Source organism: Tupaia chinensis, unplaced genomic scaffold, assembly GCF_000334495.1.
Source record: "Tupaia chinensis unplaced genomic scaffold, TupChi_1.0 Scaffold000392_1, whole genome shotgun sequence".
NCBI classification, from domain to species: Eukaryota; Metazoa; Chordata; class Mammalia; order Scandentia; family Tupaiidae; genus Tupaia; species Tupaia belangeri.
Genome location: NW_006159894.1, coordinates 1,178,874 through 1,186,106, shown reverse-complemented (window position 1 = coordinate 1,186,106; position 7,233 = coordinate 1,178,874). Strand labels below are relative to the sequence as shown.

General features: G+C 45.9%; 1 pseudogene; it reads left to right on the top strand.

Moving 5' to 3' along the window:
• Positions 1-49: 49 nt before the first annotated feature.
• On the top strand, positions 50-6,974 carry LOC102473578 (proteasome subunit alpha type-6 pseudogene; annotated as a pseudogene).
• The last annotated feature ends 259 nt before the right edge of the window (positions 6,975-7,233 follow it).

The window sequence follows — 7,233 nt, the reverse complement described above, 5'->3', positions numbered from 1 at the left end:
AAAAAGCTTTAAATGCAGTGAAAGGGGGCCTGAGTGGGTTTCCGAAGAGATGGAGGTGAGAGGTTTTTATTCAACAGCCCAAGCAGTGGGTTGGCTTTCTGATAAGGAAGTAGGCTTTAGAAAATAGTTACATGGTAGTTTGATTTATAACCTTATTTATAACCTTATTCTTTTCATGGTCAGCAGACCACAGCATCTGTACTTCTTGGTAGAATACACTTCCTAGCCCTCAGCTGCAGTGGCTTTATTAAGTCCCAGTGCATCCAGCTTTTGGCTGTGGAAACTCAGTCATTGTGACTCCCTCTTGGGCCTTTACTCTGTCTGTGTGCTCAGAATCCCTATCTCTTGCCTTATTAGCAAGGAGTCATAATTTTTTTTTTTTTTGGAGAGGTTTTTGCTATAGGGCGTGTGCACTCGCCAGAGAGAGAGAGACACAGAGACAGAAAACGAGAAATCACCCCCCAGGGGGGATGGCCATGCCGCAATCCCTTCTCCTCCATTCTCCTCTCCGGATCTTGGGCACATATGCACACGCGCCCGGCGTGAGTTTTAAGCCACTGGGTCCAGGACACGAGCCACCGTTGACTACACGGGAGTCCAGCTACATAGCCATTACACTAACTGCTAGTCCCAGGAGTCATAAATATTTAGAGACATGTAAAAAGGGTGTATATTGTACATTAACCAGACAAAAGAGGAAAAATAGAGAGACTTTATTAAAAAAACTTCTGTCTCACTACCACTGCTGGGTTTTCTCTTTATTTATTTATTTTAAGACAGGGTCTCATCTTGATGCGTTCCTCCTGCCTCAGTCTCCTCCCTAGGACAAGTGTGTATCACCATGCTCTGGTCTTTAAGACAGGGTCTTACTATGTTGCCCAGGGAAAGTAGGAAATCACCCCCTCAGAGAGATGACCATGTCACAGTCCCTTCTCCTCCATTCTCCTCTTGGGATTTGGGGCACACACGCACTGGGTGTGTTTTTTAATCTGCCAGGCCTGGGACTTGAACTTCACAGTTGGTTATGTGGGATCCAGTTGCCTTAACCACCATGCTATCTGGCTGGCCCTCCTCCTTTTATCATGCTACAAGTGTTGCATTTCTACTTCCCCAGTGGAGCCTTCATAAAAGCTCATTCCAAAAACACCCAGTCTTGGTGTGAGCACGGCTCAGATGCTGTGCTCTGCAGCTGGGACCACATGGAATCTGGGTCTGGCTGAGCACCAAAGTGTGCACCTGTAATCCCAGTGACTCAGAGAGGCGGAGGCAGGAGCATGGAAACTTGAGGCTGGTCCGGGCAGCATAGCAAGACCTGTCTGAAAGAGCTGGGCATGGTGATGTGTGCATCCGTGGTCCCAGCTGTGAGGCTGAGGCCAGAGGTTCACAATGGTGAGACCTGTCTAAGCAAAACAAACCCCAAACAAAAGTAAAAAGCCTCGTGTGCTGTCCTCTGCCTCCTCACAAGAGTAACTATTACAAAATATGACGCTCCACATTTCATTTCTTCTTCAAACGGGATGAATCATTTATTGAAAATTTTCAAGGAAAACGAGAACAGGCAGAGAGAGGAGAGCATGTTACAGTTTTTTATGCCCTGAGTTTTAGGTAGATGTCAACGCTGGAATATTTCTGATCCTGGTACATATGAAAAGCATGGTCGGCACCCAGCAGAGCCCACGGCTTCTGCAAGGTGCTTGTGGAATTGGACGGGGCAGATCTGAAAGTTTTTCATGGGTGCTCAGGGCCGGATGTATGAAACCTCTTGGGTTTTACAATTCAGGGAAAATCAAACTGATCTCTGTTTTCTGGAAAGATTAAGATCATACCATTCTGGTGCTCTCTAGCATCTACTGAGAGGATGGAGACCTTTCTCAGCAGTCAGACCGTCAGCATTCCAGAGAACACTAACGTCACTCACTCTGAAGGGACACACAGTTACTGTGAAGGGCCCCAGAGGAACCCTGTGGAGAGACTTCAATCACATCAATGCAGAGCTCAGTCTCCTTAGATAGAAAAAGAAGAGGTTGACAAACGGTGGGGAGACAGAAAGGAACTGGCTATAGCGGCACTACCTGTAGTCCCGTAGAGAACATGATCAAGGGTGTTACGCTGGGCTTCCGTTACAAGATGAGGTCTGTGTATGCTCATCTCCCCATCAATGTCGTTATTCAGGAGAACGGGTCTCTTGTTGAAATATGAAATTCCTTGGGTGAAAAGTACATCTGGAGGTTTCGAATGAGACCAGGTGTTGTTCGGTCAGTATCTCAAGCCCAGAAAGATGAACTGATCCTTGAAGGCAATGACATTGGACTTGTTTGAAATTCAGCCACTCTGGGATCAGAGCAGTCAGCATAATGGCTATGTCGCTGGACTCCCATGTAGTCGATCGCAGTTTGAGTCCCGGATCTGGTGGCTTAAAATCACACCGGACGTGTGTGTGTGTGCGTGCCCAAGATCCCGAGAGGAGAATGGAGGAGAAGGGATTGCGGCGTGGCCATCCCCCCTGGGGGGTGATTTCTCGCTTTCTATCTCTCTGTCTCTTTGTCTTTCCGGTGAGCGCACGCACCCTATAGCAAAAACCTCTTTAAAAAAATGAAATTCAGCCGCTTTGATACAGCAAGCCACGACAGTTAAAAATAAAGATATAAGAAAAATTCTTGGATGATATCTGTGTCTCTGAAGAGAACAGTTCAGCAGGCTGATGAGTAAGATCTGAGTTCTCCAGCTACAGTCACAAGCTGGTGATTTCTAAGGCCATTATGTGATACTTTAAAGATAATAGTAAAAGACAACAATAGATTTCAAAAAAAAATACCACTTCATGTGTGCGTATGTTTAAATGTGCTTTCTGGGATCCTGTAGATTTCCAGGAAAAACTTGGCAGGTTGGCCACGAGCAGAGAGGTTTAACAGAGACCTCAGTCTGGGTGTGGATGGTGTAAGGCAGCAAAGCCCAGCCAGGGGGTGTCAGGGCATTAGATGCTTCGCCTGGAGCACCATCAGCAGCCGGGGCATTCTGCCCGCACAGTCCTGTAAGGAGAGATCCCAGCCTATGCTGTGTACTCTGCCCCGACGATCCTTGCGGCAAAGAGATTAGGTAGGGATGGTGGCTATTTGTCTTGTTTTCTGACTGTCTAGGTTCTTTAGAATACCTCTGTATGTTTTGGGTTTTTTAGTTTTATGCGTACTACTCCCTTCTAGAAAATTCGAACTTCCAGCCTCCCTTGCAGCTGCAATGTAGCCATGTTATTGAGCCTGTGCCAATCACACCTTCCAAAGGAGCGTCTTCCAAAAGAGGGGCCAGGGACCAGCAGGTGGTGTGGTGGTTAAGGCGCTGGACACTCCCACATGGCTGACCAGGGTTCAAGTCCTGAATCTGGTGGCTTGCTTTCTCACTCCCTCTCTCTCTCACCCTCTATCTCTCTCTGGTCAAATTAAAAAATAGATGAATGAATAAATAAAAAAATAATTATTAAAAAAAACAAAAAACCAAAAAAACAAAAGAGGGGCCAAAAAAATGAAAAATCTCATCTAGAGGAGCCATCTGTTCCCCTACCTTTTCCAGATCCCTAATTCTTCAATTATTTTTCATAAGGGAAATCAGTTCCATATAATCACAAGAATTTCATTTTATTCTAAAAGATAAAAACACTTGTTATTCTTTCTTGGTAAACATACATATGAATATCTTTCAGATATAGTCTTTACTTTGTTTATTGTGACTCCCCTTGTTTCAAAAAGTACATTTGAGGACCAGCTATCTGGTGGTGTGGCGGTTAAGGTGGATCTCTCATGGCCACTGCGTGGTTCGAGTCCCAGCCCAGGTGGTCTGAAATATAAACTAGGTGCATGTGCATGCATGACCAAAGTCCCAAGAGAAGAACGGAAGAGAAGGGAGTGCAGTGTGACCATCCCCCTGGGAGTATTTTCTCACTTTCTTTCTCCCTCTCACTCTCTCTGTCTCTGCCTCTCCAGTGAGTGTTTGTACCCTATAGCAAAATTTAAAAATAAATGTCTGAATTTTTTTTTAGAGTTTTTTTTTTTTTTTTTGCTATAGGACATGTGTGCTCACCAGAAAGACAGAGAGAGACAGAAAGCCAGAAATCACTGCCCCTGGTGGGGCTGGTCACACCATAATCTGTTCTCCATTCTCCTCTCAGGATTTTGGGCATGCATGCATACGCACCCAGTGTGAGTTTTAAGCCGCTGGGTCCAGGTCTCAAACTGCAGTCGACTATGTGGGAGTCCAGCAATGTTACCAGTATACCATCTGCTGGTCTTGAATTTTTTTTCCAAATATGGATTTTGATTTGATTACTGTTACTTTTCCTGTTTGGAAATATGTACTTGCAGCTCTTATAAATCTTGTATACTCCAGGTGTGTTCATCTATGAGAATTAGTGTGTGTGTGTGTGTGTGTGTATAAGAGGGCCAGCAGGTAACATGGTGGTTAAGGGCACTGGACTCCAGCGTGGCCGACCCCGGTTCGAGTTCCAGACCTGGCGGCTTGCTTTCTTGCTTTCTCTCTCTCTTTCCCCCTCTCTGGTCAAATAAATAAATAAATAAATAAATAAATAAATAAATAAATAAATAAATAAATAAATAAATAAATAAATAAATAAATAAATAAGTAAGTAAAGTTAAATAAAAAAAAATTCTTAAAAACATAAAAGAGCCTGTAATATAGAGATGTGGGGAACTGAAGTGAATACACCAGCGGGCCCTTCTGATGGACTCTTCTCTCATTTCATGCAGATTGTTTAGGAAAAAGCAATAGTCACGATTTCAAAAGATCCATCTGTACTGTACAGGATGGTCACACCGCCTGAGCATACCCCAGCTAATGCAGTCCCCATCTTACAGCCACCCAGAAGCTGCCGGTCTGGTGGCAGAACTACATGGCCACACGTTGGGTACAGTTCTGGCCACAAGTGAAGAAACCTGGCATTTTAATTCTTGCAGGAAGCCTTTCTAGGAGCAGATGAATGATTTCCACCAGAATTTTCAGACTGTGGAGAGTGCTCTAGGGCCTCAATTCCTTCCTTCTAGGACTCCTGCAGTGCAGGGGCCCAGGATGAGAGACGGATGATGCAATGCCCCCTCCTGGCACCCCGTTCTTGGGGACTGTGTCAGTTCCCTATTACTGTTTGAAGGCCCATCACAAATGTAGTGGCTTAAAACAAAAACATATTATCTTACAGTTCTGAAGGTCAGAAATCTAAGGCAGGCCCCATAGCCTGTTTAAGGGAGCCGGATCCCCAACGGCTGACTGTGGTTTGAAACCTGGCCCTGGCAGCTTGAAAAACATGCCAGGTGCATACATGTGCTTGCCCCAAATCCTGACATGGAGAAGAGGAGAAGATATTGTGAAATGCTCTATGCTCCACTAGGGAGAGCTTCTCTCTCTGCCTCTCTGTCTGTCTGTCTGTCTCTCTTTGGCAAGTGTACCTGCCCTCTGGCAATTAAAAAAAGAAAGAAATCCAAAAATGGATCGGCAGGGCTGGTGTCCTTTTAGAGATTTTAGGTAGGCTGGGCCACAGACATCTTTGGGGGCCATTCATTAATCAATGCACCACAGGGGCTGCCCAGAGTGATAGCAGACAGGTGCGTGGCTGCTCCTGGCTTCTCTACCTTGAGCTCCATGCCCAGTTTCCATCTTGGATGTCCTCTTCTGCCCTCCTCTGCATGTGTGTGCGCACACACACACACACACACACACACACGCACACATACACGACCCCACTCCCCACAAGCTTGGGAGCCCCAGGCTGGCCATGCCAGGATTCTCCTTCTCTTAAAATGGGCGGACCAGGGGCCCTTGCAGGGCTATATTTTCTTGTTAAATGCAGTACATTGTTAAATTGACTTAGTAAAAGCCTGCCTGAAACTAAATGGCAGTGGCGGGGGGACAGGGGAGGGGAGTAGAAGAATTAAACTTGTTTTCTGGGGCTGGAGAATTTAGGCAAGTAGGGGCAGAAAAGATCTGTGGCACTTCTTGTACCATCTGTATAAATTCACTTAGGAACAAGGCTACAAAAAGTTTGCAAAGAGACAGCTCTGGGGCCACACCCTGGGCAGGGCTGGCCTGCCGTCAGGTCTGTAGGAGGGAGAGAAAGGTCACTGGGAGCAGCAGGTTTCTTAGCTTTTGCTTCTCCACGGACAATGCTTTCGGTGCACCTTCTCTTTGCAAAAGCTCTGTCAGAACTGAGACTTCCAGATTGTACTTGGAAGTAGTGGATGCACTGACACGTCCCGTGGCTCCAGCACTGGTCTTGACTGCCACATTGCCATTTTTTCACCTGAGGGCCAGCTCTACCAAGTAGAATATGCTATCCAGGCTATTAACCAGGGTGGCTGTGAGAGGGAAAGACTGTGCAGTAACTGTCACACGGAAGAAAGTTCCTGACGAATATTGGGTTCCAGCACAGCGACTCACTTATTCAAGATAACCGAAAGCATTGGCTGTGTGATGACAGCAACGACAACAGCAGATCCCAGGTACAGAGGGCACGCTGCGAGGCAGCTAACTGGAAATACAAGTGTGGCTATGAGATTCCTGTGGACATGCTGTGGGAAAGAAGTGCTGATATTTCTCAGGTCTACACACAGAATGCTGAGATGAAGCCTCTTGGTTGTTGTATGATATTAATCGGTACAGACGAAGAACAAGGTCCCCAGGTGTACGAGTGTGATCCTGCAGGTCACTACTGTGGGTTTCAAGCCACTGCCCGGGAGTTAAACAAACTGAGTCAACCAGCTTCCTTGAAAAAAAAAAAGTGAAGAAGGAATTTGATTGGACATTTGACAGTGGAAACGGCGATTACATGCCTGCCTACTGTTCTGTCAATTGATTTCAGACCTTCAGAAATAGAAGTTGGAGCAGTTGCAGTTGGAAATCCTAAATTCGGGAATCTTACAGAAGCAGAGCTTGATGCTCGCCTTGTTGCTCTAGCAGAGACTAAACATTGTCATTAGTTTACCAAATCTATGATGCCACTTGCCTGTGTGTTTGGTGACAAAAACCAACATATGGAGGCCCCTGGGTTGTAAAAGGAACCTCTTCCACTCCTCCTACTGCTGAAGTGGTTTGGACTCTGTATAAATAAAAACAGTGCTTTTGGAAAATGAAAAAAATGAATTGAGACTTCCAGGAAAGCTGGCGTGTACCGTACTACCAATCACCCGGGTAAGCTCTCTGCATTAGCTAGCGTAGAGCCTACGAAAGGTCAGCTGG